Genomic DNA, 14,243 nt, shown 5'->3' on the forward strand with positions numbered 1-14,243 from the left:
TACATATAACATCCAAAAAAGGATTCTTTTAAGCAATAAAGCAATTAGCTGAGCAGTGGTGGCGCATGCCTTTAATCCCAGCACTTGGGAGGCAGAGACAGGCAGATTTCTGAGTTCGAGGCCAGCCTGGTCTACAGAGTGAGTTCCAGGACAGCCAGGGCTACATAGAGAGACCCTGTCTTGAAAAAAAAAAGAAAAGAAAAGAAAAAGAAATAAAGCAAATGTATCTAGATGTCAATCACAGTTGAAGGGTGGGTGAGAGTTTAGCAACTTTTCTATAAGTTTGAAAATATATAAAATAAGAGTTGGCCCATGAGAAAAAAAAATGAGATTTTAAGGAATTTTAAAATACTTTGTTAGAAAACAAGCAAACCAAAATCAAAGGGGGGAAACTACACTAGTATCTAGAGACTTGAGAATTTCAAAACACCAGAGTCTTCAATTTCTTTTTTATGGCTCTGAGTAGTTTGAGATAAAGTGTGACTCTTTTCATTAGGGAATTACCCTGCTAGTCAAGGAGATCTATTATACATTATCAGTTTAAATTCCCTGGCTGTCGGAAAAAATCTCTCAAAGGCACACACATGTGTATGAAAGCCCACACGGATAATGCCTTGATGATATCCAGGCAGAGTCCTAGCCTTGAACTCAACCGACCACCTTTTATTTTGACTAAGGGGAGCTGGCAGCGAACCTAAAGTATGCTCTGAAATACAATCCTTACCACCTTAAAAGAAAATGGGAGCATGATTTATTGGATATGGGGATATCGGGTAATGCCCCGAAAGAGTATTAATTTGGTCTTCAAATACTGGCTTATGTTACATTCTCTTAAATGATTCTGCCCTCCAATAAGTCCAGTATAGCAACGCATCCCCCGCCCCACACAGGAGCAGGCAAGCTGGCCGAGCTGTCTCCAGACCAGTGCCTGATGGGCTCAGTGTTCTCCTCTCCAGGGGTTGGCTTGCACCCCACCCCACCCCACCCCTCCATACAGAGACTCTCATTCCTCTTTGCTTGTCCTTGTTGTTGCTCCCACCACTCTGGAAATCAGTCTGGCGGTTCCTCAGAAAACTGGGCGAGTCACTTCTGGAGGACCCTGCTATACCACTCCTGGGCATATACCCAGAGGATTTCCCAGCATGCAATAATGTTCCTATGTTCATAGCCAGAACCTGGAAAGAACCCAGGTATCCCTCAATAGAAGAATGGATGCAAAAAAATGTGGTATATATACACAATGGAGTACTATTCAGCCATTAGAAACAATGAATTCATGAAATTCTTAGACAAATGGATGGAGCTGGAGAACATCATACTAAGTGAGGTAACCCAGTCTCAAAAGATCAATCATGGTATGCACTCACTAATAAGTGGATATTAACCTAGAAAATTGGAATACCCAAGACATAATCCACACATCAAATGATGTACAAGAAGAACGGAGGAGTGGCCCCTTGTTCTGGAAAGACTCAGTGTAGCAGTATAAGGCAAAACCAGAACAGGGAAGTGGGAAGGGGTGGGTGGGAGAGCAGGGGGAGGGAAGAGGGCCTATGGGACTTTCAGGGAGTGGGGGACCAGAAAAGGGGAAATCATTTGAAATGTAAATAAAAATATATCGAATAAAAAAAGAAAAAGAAAAAAATGGTCTGGGACTTGTGAAGGGCCACTTAGGGCCTGAGAAGCCGGCTTCTTGAGTAAAGGGCTGCAGTGTTAGCGTGAAGCCATGAGTTCAGGTCTCCAGAATGCCGGCGCTCTAGCCAGAGTCCTAACACGGGGGTCTCCCCTGGTACATTTATAAACTGCAGTTTCCCTGTGTTCTGCATCTGTCTCCTTTCTATCCAGTGGCAGTCCTTTGTTCTTTCCCTTCTGAGACAAATACCTCTCCCCCGCTATCCCTCATTCCCTTCTCCTTCTCCCTCATCTCTGTCTCTTATTCCCTGCTGTCTTAGTCAGTGTTTCTATTCCTGCACAAACATCATGACCAAGAAGCAAGTTGGGGAGGAAAGGGTTTATTCAGCTTACACTTCCACGTTGCAGTTCATCACTAAAGGAAGTCAGGACTGGAACTCAAGCAGGTCAGGAAGCAGGAGCTGATGCAGAGGCCATGGAGGGATGTTTCTTACTGGCTTGCTTCCCCTGGCTTGCTCAGCCTGCTCTCTAATAGAACCCAAGAATATAGCCCAGAGATGGCACCACCCACAAGGGGCCCTCCCCCCTTGACCACTAATTGAGAAAATGCCTCACATTTGGATCTCATGGAGGCACTTCCCCAACTGAAACTCCTTTCTCTGTGATAACTCCAGCCCGTGTCAAGTTGACATTCAAAACCAGCCAGTACACCTGCCCTCGGTCCCCGGAAGTATATCTCCTCTGAGCTGAGAACCTAGTCTTGGGTGTCCTAAGCTGATAATTTCCCTAACACTGAACCCGTATAAAGCCGAGAGTATTACCCTGTGTCTTTAACCCCAGTGCACTTACACTTAGAGAGGAGACAGAGGCAGGAAAATCCCTGGAAACTTGCAAGCCTGCTAGCCTGGTCTATAAAGCTGGAGATGCAGGAGACTCTGTCTAAAGCAAGGTGGGAGATGAGAACTGACCTCTGCGTGTGTGCCCTGGCGTACCCACACTCATATACACTAATGCGCGCGCGCACAGACACACACACACACACACACACACACACACACCTCTACATTTTCCATCTTCCAGTTTATTTAACCACCGTGCAAAGTCGGTTTCTCTAGCTGCTGTTCTTGCAACAGCTGACCTGTAGGTGGCACTATTCCACACGATGATATTCTGGGTAATACACAACACCTGAGCCACTTCTTGCCTAGCCAGCCAGAGTCTCTAGCTCCCAACCAATTGGAAGGGGCTCCAGGCCTTACGTTCTCCACCACACAGCACGAGCCTCCTAAGAACCCCACCTTCTACACCAAGCTCAGACTTCCTGACCTCACGACTAGTCCCCGACTATCTCCGTTCTGATGAGAGGTTCACTCCCCGCCTGCTTCCTTCCTTTCGTCTTCGCTCCCCTCTGAACCCTAATGTGTCTATGAGGAGTTTCTGAATCGGAGGATTTGCCTTGCTTGGACCTTAAACATCAGGACTGGGTGCTTGAAATACGGCTAAGGTGGATGATGACAAGACGGTTTAATCTTTGAAATGGTATTTAAATAGTCATATGATTTAGTGGCTGTCACGATGAATAAAAAAACACCTTCGGGCCTCTGGCTGTTCCCCTTGCTGTGCCTTGGTATGTGTGTAGTCTTTCTTCTTTCCTGAAGGTTCACTTCCCTGGGATTGAACAGGACAGTGCGGGGCAGGATGTACCTGATGCTCTGCCAGGACGAACTTTTAACCAACCATCCCTCATTGGTGCAAATAAAGTGACATAAACTTCAGAGCAGTGGGACATTAACTGTGACTGATTCTCACCAATATCTGTGCTCTCATGAGATAGATGAGTTAGTCCAGATCAGCACTTGGTTGCCTTGAATCCATGGGAGAAGGCAGCCCCAGATGGTCGCAAGTCACAGTTCATCCCACCAACAGTGCTGTTTGGACTTTGCGGCATTTTAGGAAGAGTCAACGTTTTAAAGGAACAAAAGGGATTTCACTACACTCAAGTATTCCACTAAAAAAAAAAAATCAGAACATCAAATCACACCGACCCCACAATCGTTTCTGCTCAGTGATAATCAGGACTCATAATTCTGATGTGGCAGCCAATAAACACATACAGCTATTGCCACTAAAGGAAAACAAATTGTAGAAGTCAGTTTCTCAGTCACACATGTATGCACACATGCCTGTACACACACATTACCCTCTTTCCAGGTTTATTGTCTCTTCATTTGTATCCATGTTCCCCAGTATATCCCAGCTGTTGCCAATCTCTCTCTCTCTCTCTCTCTCTCTCTCTCTCTCTCTCTCTCTCTCTCTCCCTCCCTCCCTCCCCCTCTCCCTCTCCCTCTCCCTCTCTCTCTCCCTTCCTTTCTATCTTCCCATGGGCTTTGTTTTGGTGTTTTTCAAAAAATAAAAAGCTAAGTAGAAGTCCCAAAGCATATGAAAGACTGACTTTTCAGATTCAAATGTTACAGGTAACAGAAAAGACCAGAGAGGAGTGGGTGGGGACCATGACGACCTGAAGAGGGTCTGTCTGTCCAGACTACAGGAGAGAGTCCTCATGATTAGCTTCTCAACAGCTTGATAGAATATTCTGGTGACATATGTGGTAGACATTTGCTACTAGAGGTTTTTAGTCACTTTTCATGTTGCTAGGGACCTAATTTTGATCCGGTTTGAGGGGTAGTCTGTCATGGTAGTGAACTCAAGGTGGCAGCAGCTTGAGGCAGATAGTCACACTGTATCTAAGTCAGAAAAGGAAATAAAAAAACAAAAAGAACAAAAAACAAAACAAAAAACAATGGATGCCTGTGCTCTGATCACCTCCTCTGTTATACAGTCCTGGATTCTGGCCTAGGGGATGGTGCCACCCACGGTGGGTGGGTCTTCCCACTTCAATGAACCCAATCAAAAAATCTGCCACAGGCTTCCCAGAGGCCCGTCTCCCAGGTGACTCTGGGTTTCATCAAAACAACAATTGATACTAGTCACCAGAGGCTGCTGAATACTTGGAATATGTATTTGTGAAAGATCAGTTCCTTGTATGACAATACAGTTATGGTAAAGGAAAATTGTGTGCCTACATCCACTGCCTAGGAAAGGATGCAGAAAACAACTGTGGGATGAAATAGTTTCTGGGTGTGTGACCTGCAAGGAAGGGTATCAGGTGACATAAGAGTTAAGGCCTGTGGCTGAATGCTGGGAGCAAGTGTCCACCACATGAGGTAACGCGCCATCAAGCTCCTGATGACTATTAAACTTCCTAATTTTTTTCAAAGAAGCAGATTCTTTTTAATGTGAAGTCTCTATGTTTTTGAATGGTGTTTTTTGTTTGTTTGTTTGTTTGTTTGTCTGTTTAGAGAAACCTTTCCAGATGAGGCATATCTGCTAGTCTGTAAGCACACAGGTGCCGACCTGTGTTCTGGGAGTAAGGGAGGGGCATGGGAGTCTGTGGTTTTGACTGGTGCTGATTCAGGTGGAGATGGAGTACAGAGAACAGAAAGGATCAGTGTGGAAGGAAATTGTGTGCCGACCCAGGGACACTGGACAACATGGGGACTTACTACGTGACATCAGGAAGTGTTGATGCTGGAACTGCAATTCCCAGATTTACATGCTCTTGGCAGTCACCTAAGAGTCTTTCAAAAATTCCCATCTCTGGGTCTCATGGTCACCCAGTGAAACTATAGTGACTGACGTGGGGTGGGACCCCAGGGGAGTCTACCGTGTCACACAGCGTAGGAGCGAGACCTAGGTCACAGGCTAATGCAACCAAGCCTTGCAAGAGCACATGTCTCACAGAAGGCAAGAGGGAGACATTTGTGTTTACTGAACCCAAGCTGCCTCTGACCTTAAAGTAGGCTTTATATGCACACCTGTGACAAGATAGGATATTCAGTTTATTTTAATAAGGACATATCTGTGACATTACGTTAAAAATACTCAAGGTCTGGGGGCTGGAGAGATGGCTCAGCGGTTAAGAGCACTGACTGCTCTTCCGAAGGTCCTGAGTTCAAATCCCAGCAACCACATGGTGGCTCACAACCATCCCTAATGAGATCTGATGCCCTTTTCTGGTGTGTCTGAAGACAGCTACAGAGTACTCATATATCATATATATCATATATGTAAAATAAATAAAATCTTTAAAAAAAAAATACTCAAGGTCTCTGAGTTGGAGAGATGGCTCAGCGATTAAGAGCACTGCTCTTCTAGAGGACCTGGGTTCAATTCCCAGCACTCACATAGCAGCTCACAGATGTCTGTAACTCCTGTTTCAGTGGATCCAACACCCCTCACACAGACATGCATGCAGTCAAATTACCAATGTGCATAAAATTAAAAATAAATAAAATTTAAAAAATAGGTTCTTATTTTAACCAGTCAAGACTGCTTCCCATCGTGTGTGTGTGTGTGTGTGTGTGTGTGTGTGTACAGGCTTTTGTTGTTGTTCAACATTTTCTCTTCCACCTACAGTGCCACCGGGTATTGATGAAATATTAATTTCATCTCAATTCTCCCTGCTTCGTTTACTTGTTTTCTTTTCACCCATAAACAAGATTACAAAAGCATTCCAAGCAGTGGCTTAGAAGGTGAGCTGCAGGCTTGTAAAAGACACATCAAACGTTTTAAAAATAACTGGGTAGAAGCTTGGCCAGCTGTCGACCCCCTTCCTTCGTCAACACACTTCTTAGCACATGTGTGCTTTCAGATGTCAGCGCCACCTGCAGCAGCGCCAACGGCAGCCTCGGTGACTGAATAGCACCTCGGTCTGAATAGCACCACCCAGGCCATCACAACAAACCAAAAATGCAAATACCCTGGGCATCTCAGCCGTGTTCTCTTTGTCATTTCTGTTGTCGGGGAGCTGTTTCAGGGTAATTTAGGGAAGAATAGAAGCCTCAGAAGAAACGTTATTTAACAACTGGAAAGAGGAACTTACACTTGTAACATGTGTAAGTAACATCACATGTACATCTTAGATCGACTGATTCATCCTGAGGAGAATGCAGTTTTCTATGTTTTAGGTTCCCTAGACACAGACCTGACTACTTGCTCTAAACCTTCCCATTCATATATTTCCACAGTGTGATCTCCCGGTCCCTACTGGGACACACAGACATACAGGAACCTCCTATAGTTCCCAATTTCCTATCTTGCTAGGCTTTGGTTGCTATATATTAAAGTTGATTTTACACCTAAACATTTCTTTACTTCCTGTTTCTTCCCCTTGCTATAGGGTTCACCAAAACTCTTGTCTCAAATCAATAATTCTGAATATTGTGATATCCCAGAAAATTCTGCCCATCTTTTCTTTTCACCGAAGCTCACGCATAGCACCTATAGGCCTAATAAAATCTTTCTTGTGAAAGAAAGATCTCATGTGGCCCAGGCTGGCCTTGAACCTGCTATGTAGCTGAGGATGACCTCGAACTCAATTCTTTTATCTCTACTTCCTAAGTGCTGGAATCACAGCACCAACACATCTGGTATTATGCCAGTGTTTCATGGCCACTAGGCAAGCACTCTGATCACTAAGTCAAAGACTCTCTTGACCATGACGTAATTCTCATGAGATGATTTGTTTTCAAGGTGTGCTGGTCTTGAACTCAGGAAGGCCGAGATCTACTTCCCATAGTAGGGCCGAGGCTTCCCTACTATGCAGCCTCGTGCAAGCCCATACTTGCCTCTCTGATGAAACAAGACCATGACTCTCCGTCTCTAAAAGTTGCTCTGCTCCTGAGATTTCAAGATTCTTTTGTTCTGTATGGCTAAGGGAGAAATTTGTTTACAAATATAGTTTCAGACTTTTCTTGGTACTCAAGCAACCTTCAGTTGGTTGGTTGACTGAGTTGGAGCTCACACATGTTCCTTTGTCACGTGTAGGTCAGGGGTTGCTTCTCCATTAGTGAATCCTGTCCACTGTAATGTGCACCAAAATCCTTAGCTACAAATGCTCCTCAGAAAAAAATGTCTTCAGGTGTATTCCTTCTCTAAGAACCATCTTTCAAAAAAGCAGTAGAGATACAGAGAGAGCACCTACTTGGTCCCCACAGGTGGGGAAGAGTGGAGAATCAACCCTCACCTAAGCTAATGCCCTAAAAATGCACAGGGAACAGGTGAAGTTCACTGGAGACAGTAACATTGCTATAACCAAAGTTCTCTCATTTCCAGAGGGTTAGGACCTGGCTACATCCCAAACCTACCAAGTCAGAAGTGCAAAGCTAGGCCCAGACATCAGAAGGCCTCATGAACTTGGCACCTTGCTTCTAACACTAACCAACCACTGGTCTAGAGCCACAGAATAACTTCAGAGATAACATGGTGTCCTGACTAATCTTTGTTGCCTACAAACTCCTAGGTATGTCTGTGAAGTTGTTTCCAGTGAGGTTCAGTGAGAGAACGCCAGCCCTGAAGGTCGGCAGCACCATTCTGAAGACTGAAGAGAGGAAGGAAAGCAAGTTGAGCACCAGCATTCATCCCTCTGTCCTTTACAACTGTGGGCACAGTGGCTCCATCATACCCTGCCACCATGCCTGCCGCCATGACAGACACCATCCTTTAACACTATGTTAAACTAGTACTTTCTTCCTTAAATTGATTCTTGGCAAGAAAAATAACTACTATACAAAGTGGAAATTTCAAGCCTTTGGCCTTCTGTGGGAATTCCTAACAGCCTCCATATTCATTGGCTTGATATCAATGGATTTAATTGGGAATCAGTCTACAGTGAACATGGACAGACAGACTTTCTCTTCTTCTCATCCCTCCATAAACAGCAAGTATAACTCTTCCCAATAAGCAGCAGCTCTCTATTAGTCAGGGTTCTCTAGAGGAACAGAATCCATAACATGACTGTATATACATGTATATGTATATATTATATTCATACCTATGTACACATATATCCATACACAGGTATATATTTATGTATATACATTGTATTTATTTGAGTGGCTTACAAGATGTTGTCCAGTTAGTCCAACAATGGCTGTCTACCCGCAGAAGGTCCAGGAACCTAGTAGTTGATCAGTCCAGGAGGCTTGCTTCTTCAGCTGTCTTTAGTACCTGCTGGAATCCCAGAGATAGAGACTTTAACGCCAGGGAAGGAATGAACTCGTCAGAGAGAGAAGGCAGACAGACAAAGAGCAAAAACTTCCTTCTTCCATGTGCTTTCTGTAGACTGCCAGAAGAAGATATGGGCAAGAGATTAAAGATGAATCTTCTCACCTCTAAAGATCCAGATTAAAGCTAGGTCTTCCGACTTCAAATAATTGAAGAGAAAAATACCTCACTGGTATCCCAGCTGCTTGGGTTTTAGTAGATTCCAGGTGGAGTCAAATTATCAAGCCAGAATCCCAATACATGCCCCTCCTATTTTTTCATACCAAGATCATATTTGAGTTTGCATAATATCCGATCTTGGAAGATTTTAAATGGTTGACAACTAATGCAAAAGAAAAAAATGTTTTTCAGGGTTGAGGATCAAGCCCAGGGTCTTGTACATTCTAGACAAGCACTCTGCCACTGAGCGACATTCACAGCCCTCAGGTGTTTGTGGCTGACTGGGTCAATATCTCAGAGTAAGGGGCTCAGTGTCTGAGAGCACGTACAGCTCTTGGAGAAGACCAGAATTCACTTCCCGGCACTCAGGGTACTTACTTCTCTCTGTAACTCCAGCTCTACACCTTTAGCCTCCAGAGACAGACAGACAGACAGACAGACAGACAGACTTCAAAAGAACAATAACTCTTAAAAATATCCTCCAGTACCCCCATTGAAGCCAAATAACAGAGCAGAATTTTGCAGCTGATGCCAACCTGACATGGGGTTTAGAAGCTGAAATCAATTAAGATAATCAAAAAGACACAGAAATAAGTTCATCTAGTCAATGTGCCATATTCTACTCCACTTCTAGAAGAAAGAGTTCTGTGTCACATGGTAAGCTCCTTAGTTCATTCAGTCGCTTGTGGTAATATTTGGCACAGCACATTAAAAATATATGAAGTTCATTAGTCAGTGATGAAGATTTCAGATACAAATGGGCAAAGACCAAATGCTACCTCAGAAACCATGACTGTTTTTCCTAGCAAACGGAAGTCCATGAAAGCCAGTGCCAAGAAACACACAGAGGACAGAAAGCTGAACTGTGGATTTCCGCCTCTCTGCAGGTACCTCGACTTGCTCAGGCTGTTTCCCAGAGTCCCATGGGAGCAGGAAGGACCATCAAAGGGAATCATTCATCATTAATCATTCCTCATTCGGTGCTCACTGCCACTCCCGGCCCTCGGAGCTGGGAGGTTCCTCCTCATCCGGAAAGTAACAGGACCTCTAACTATAACTGGTTCAGTGGAGATTATTTTCCAGCTAAGTCGGAAGCCATTTTTTGCTTACCTGGGACTATGAAAGCAATAGGAAAGGGAGACAGGTGTTGTTTACATTAATTAAAACTAGAGAAACAGTGGGCCAGCCAACATTCAGGAGAAACAGGTTAGAATGCCTAGGAATTGAGTTTAGGGGGGTGGGGAAGAGGGGGGAATCATACCTGTGGAGTCTGACTAATTGAAATATGAAGAGCTGAGATGTTACAGACCCACAGCCAGAATGATCTCAGGATATCTGTAGCCCTCACAGTAGTCCCAACGGCCCACTTGTGTCTGACCTCACAGCCGCCTTCTATCAGGTGAATTTTCTAGAAGGTAATCCAGCAGACCCTTGGCTTTCACCAACCTAAAAGTTAAGGAAGAACATTACCAATCCATGTCTAAACCTGTAACGGGGATCCTGCCTTGCAAACCAGGTACCTGAGGTTCTTAACTGCTGTTGCTGGGAAAGGGCTTAGTTATGTTTTCTCTTCGTTCTGGGACTATTAAGAGCTCATGTGCCCAGTTCCATGGTGGATCATGTCATTCCCACAATAGACTCTCGAGACCTGGATCCACATCCCTGGGGCCACCTTCACTCAGGTTTTTACATTTTCATTAATGCTTCCTGAATTCTGATGTATTCTGATCATATTCATCTCCCATTCTCCCCAGATCCACCCTACCCTTATTCCACGCCCAAACTTCATGTCTATTTTTTTATTTTTAACAACACATTGAGTCCAATTTGTGCTGTCCATATAATCTAGGCTATAGGCCCGTTAGGGTTTCTGTGGTGGAAGAATACTATGGCCAAGGAATGCTGCAATGATCACACGGAGCAACAGACTTCACTTGAGAGACATATTGGGAGGGGGTGAGGCCACTTCTAAGAAAGAGAGAGGCACAAATGAGAGACAGAGCAGGTCAGAGAGGGAGAGGGAGAGGGAGAGGGAGAGGGAGAGAGGGAGAAAGGGAGAGAGGGAGAGAGGGAGAGAGGGAGAGAGGGAGAGAGGGAGAGGGAGAGAGGGAGAGCGGTATGAACTTTTTTAAAGGTATGAATGTTGCATTTGTTGGTGATGATTGGAAGCTGGTGCTAAATTGCTGAAGGTGGGGGAGGGGAACCCAGTTCCTAACATTCCTCCTTTATTACAAAAGGTGAGGAGATAGAAAGGGGTGATTGAGAATGAGGCAGGAATGGGGGTGCTGCTCTTTAGACTGCTTCCTACTGTCTGGGGGTGTCAACATCTTCAGGGACCCAAGGAAGCTGTGATGCTGGCCAAGTCCAGGAAGCACAGGCTGTTTCCCTTGCTATCCAGGCCCTTCAGGACCATCTAGGGCTAGGGACAGGCACACAGCAGTTGGAGCCTGTGTAAGGCCGGACCACCTGGGGCTAGCCGGTTTGTAGCTGCCTGGGATGCAGATTTTATTTATTTATTTATTTATTATTTTTTATATTCTTTGTTTACATTCCAAATGATTTTCCCTTTCCCAGTTCCCCTTTCCCCCTAAGTCCCATAAGCCCTCTTCTCTCTGCCAGTTCCCCAATTACCCCCCCCCCCTTCTCTGTCCTGACAATCCCCTACAATGCTGTATCAAGCCTTTCCAGGACCAGGTCCCTCTCCTTCCTTCTTCTTGGGAATGATTTGATATATGAGTTGTGTCTTGGGTATTCAGAGCTTTTGGGCTAATATCCACTTATCAGTGACTGCATTCCATGTGTTTCTTTTGTCATTGGGTTGCCTCACTTAGTATATTTTCCAGTTCCAACCATTTGCCTAAAAATTTCATGAATTTATTGTTTTTAATTGCTGAGTAGTATTCCATTGTGTAAATATACCACATTTTCTGTATCCATTCCTCCATTGAGGGACATCTGGGTTATTTCCAGTTTCTGGCTATTATAAATAAGGTTGCTATGAACATAGTGAAGCATGTGTCCTTATTGCATGCCAGGGAATCCTCTGGGTATATGCAGAGTGGTATAGCAGGGTCCTCTGGAAGTGTCATGCCCAGTTTTCTGAGGAACCGCCAGACTGATTTCCAGAGTGGTTGTACCATCTTACAATCCCACCAGCAGTGGAGGAGTGTTCCTCTTTCTCCACATCCTCGCCAACACCTGTTGTCTCCTGAGTTTTTAACCTTAGCTATTCTGACTGGTGTGAGGTGAAATCTCAGGGTTGTTTTGATTTGCATTTCCCTAATGACTAATGATGTTGAACATTTCTTAAGGTGCTTCTCAGCCATCTGAAGTTCTTCAGGTGAAAATTCTTTGTCTAGCTCTGTACCCGATTTTGAGGGAACACCAGGAACAGATGCTGGAGCAATCTGCAGTTGACCTGAAGTCTGTTGGGACAGACAAACTAGGGGGAGAAGGTAAAGTTAAGGAGTTTATGAAAAAAAAAATTGTATCCAGGGTATACACTAAATGTCCAGGCCCATGGTTGTGGTAGCTGGGGGAGGGGAGTCCCCAAAAGAGGGAGAGTCCACTCTCTGGAACAGGAGGGATTTGCAGGTGCAGACAGGTTGTTGATTGACAGCACTTATCTGTTGGTTTCATCTATTAGAGATGGATCCAAGTCGATTCCCTGAAGCTTACAAGAAAATGTTTTAAGTTTTACAAAAAGAAATAAGCTTTAGATATGTTAGCACTACCATTGTTTGTAATGTGTACTGAAATCCACGTTGTAGAAAAGGCAGTAGACTCATGCCTTTGAATCACAGTAAAATCTTGGAGACCCAAAAGTGATTCTAGGCTAAAAGTATGAACAATCTTTCCTCTGTCCAGAAGTCTGAGTGTATAAATATTAAACAGGCATTTTTAGCACAATGACAAGCATTTTTAAGCTTATACTTAGAAGACAACCAAAGGAAATTTAAAATCTTGAGCTGATGACAATGATAACACTGTCAGTACTTTATCAGACCTAGATTAATAACTTATCCAAACTCTACTGATTAATGTTAAAACTGAACTTTTGAAGTCTTAATATAACAATAGCATTATTAAGGAAAGACATTTGAAGCATTTTTTAATTTTTACATGTCTTAAGTCATTTTCTTATACTTTCACATATTGCATTTATACACCTTAAGACACTTTCTTAGACCTTTATAAATTGCATCGACATATCTTAAAATATTTTCTTAAACCCTTGGAAGTTAAGCTTTTGTATCCTCAGACCTTATATAAACTTCACCTTTTTTTTCTGTGAGATGCGGGTGTCTGACTGAGAGCTGTCATTGTAAATAGAGTTCCTTTAAAATAAAGGAATAGTAAAAAGTTACATTGAAATATGTTTATCTCCTATTAGAGTCTGGTATCAAGGGAAACTGGGTCTAGACCCAGCAGTAGCTCTAGGAAAGGGAGGCCTGAGACTTGATGTTTACACATGAAGAGCTGAGAAGACAGCTGAAGCCTTGGCCACTGCTGTTAAACTAAGAAAGCTATCATTAGCATAGTCATCTACACCATCAGAGAGCTGAGGAGGATAAATGTCACTGGAGTATACAGAAAGTTCCAGTCAAGCAGCTTCTAACTCTTTTAAAAATGACAGCGATTTACTGGCTACCTGGAAAAATCACCCTAGGTTTCTCTGTTTGCAGGTAGTATCAGTCTTTGATCGCCAGGCCCAGAAGATCCAACAAACTATCCTGTGGACAAGGAATTTGAGGGGACTGGCCTACTTTGTGTAGACAAATCGGAGCACCCCAGTGTCCTGCCAGTCCAATTTTAACAGGGTCCTAGGGGTGGGAAGGATGAAGGGCTGTTTTTTACCCAGTGACCAACTTTGTCACAAGTAAGGCGACTTTCAGCTAGAGTTCTTTGGGGTTCACCATCTTCTTTGGAGTTCTTAGGGATCCTGCCAGAAACTGGTACCTCTATCACAGGAAGCTTTCTTATTAAACATTGTAAACATCATATTCAGCAGATATATGAAGAATTTGGGACCATTATCTATTGAGTATATATACTCTTATTAAACATTTTAAATGCTATATTCAGCAAATCTCTAGAGTTTGAGGACAATCTATTAAGTATATATAAATAAACAGACTTTATTTCTAGTTACTTTTAGACTTCACTTGGAAAATCTATACAGGAGGCTAAATAAAGCTAATTCTTATAATTAATTACATTAGTATTTAGCATAACTATAAAAATAGTTCTGAACACATTAGAGAATTTGGCCATTTATAACGTGACTATTAACTTACATGTCTTAATTATCCTTAACAGTTTATAAT

This window comes from Apodemus sylvaticus, chromosome 10 (genome assembly GCF_947179515.1).
Source record: "Apodemus sylvaticus chromosome 10, mApoSyl1.1, whole genome shotgun sequence".
Classification (NCBI taxonomy): domain Eukaryota; kingdom Metazoa; phylum Chordata; class Mammalia; order Rodentia; family Muridae; genus Apodemus; species Apodemus sylvaticus.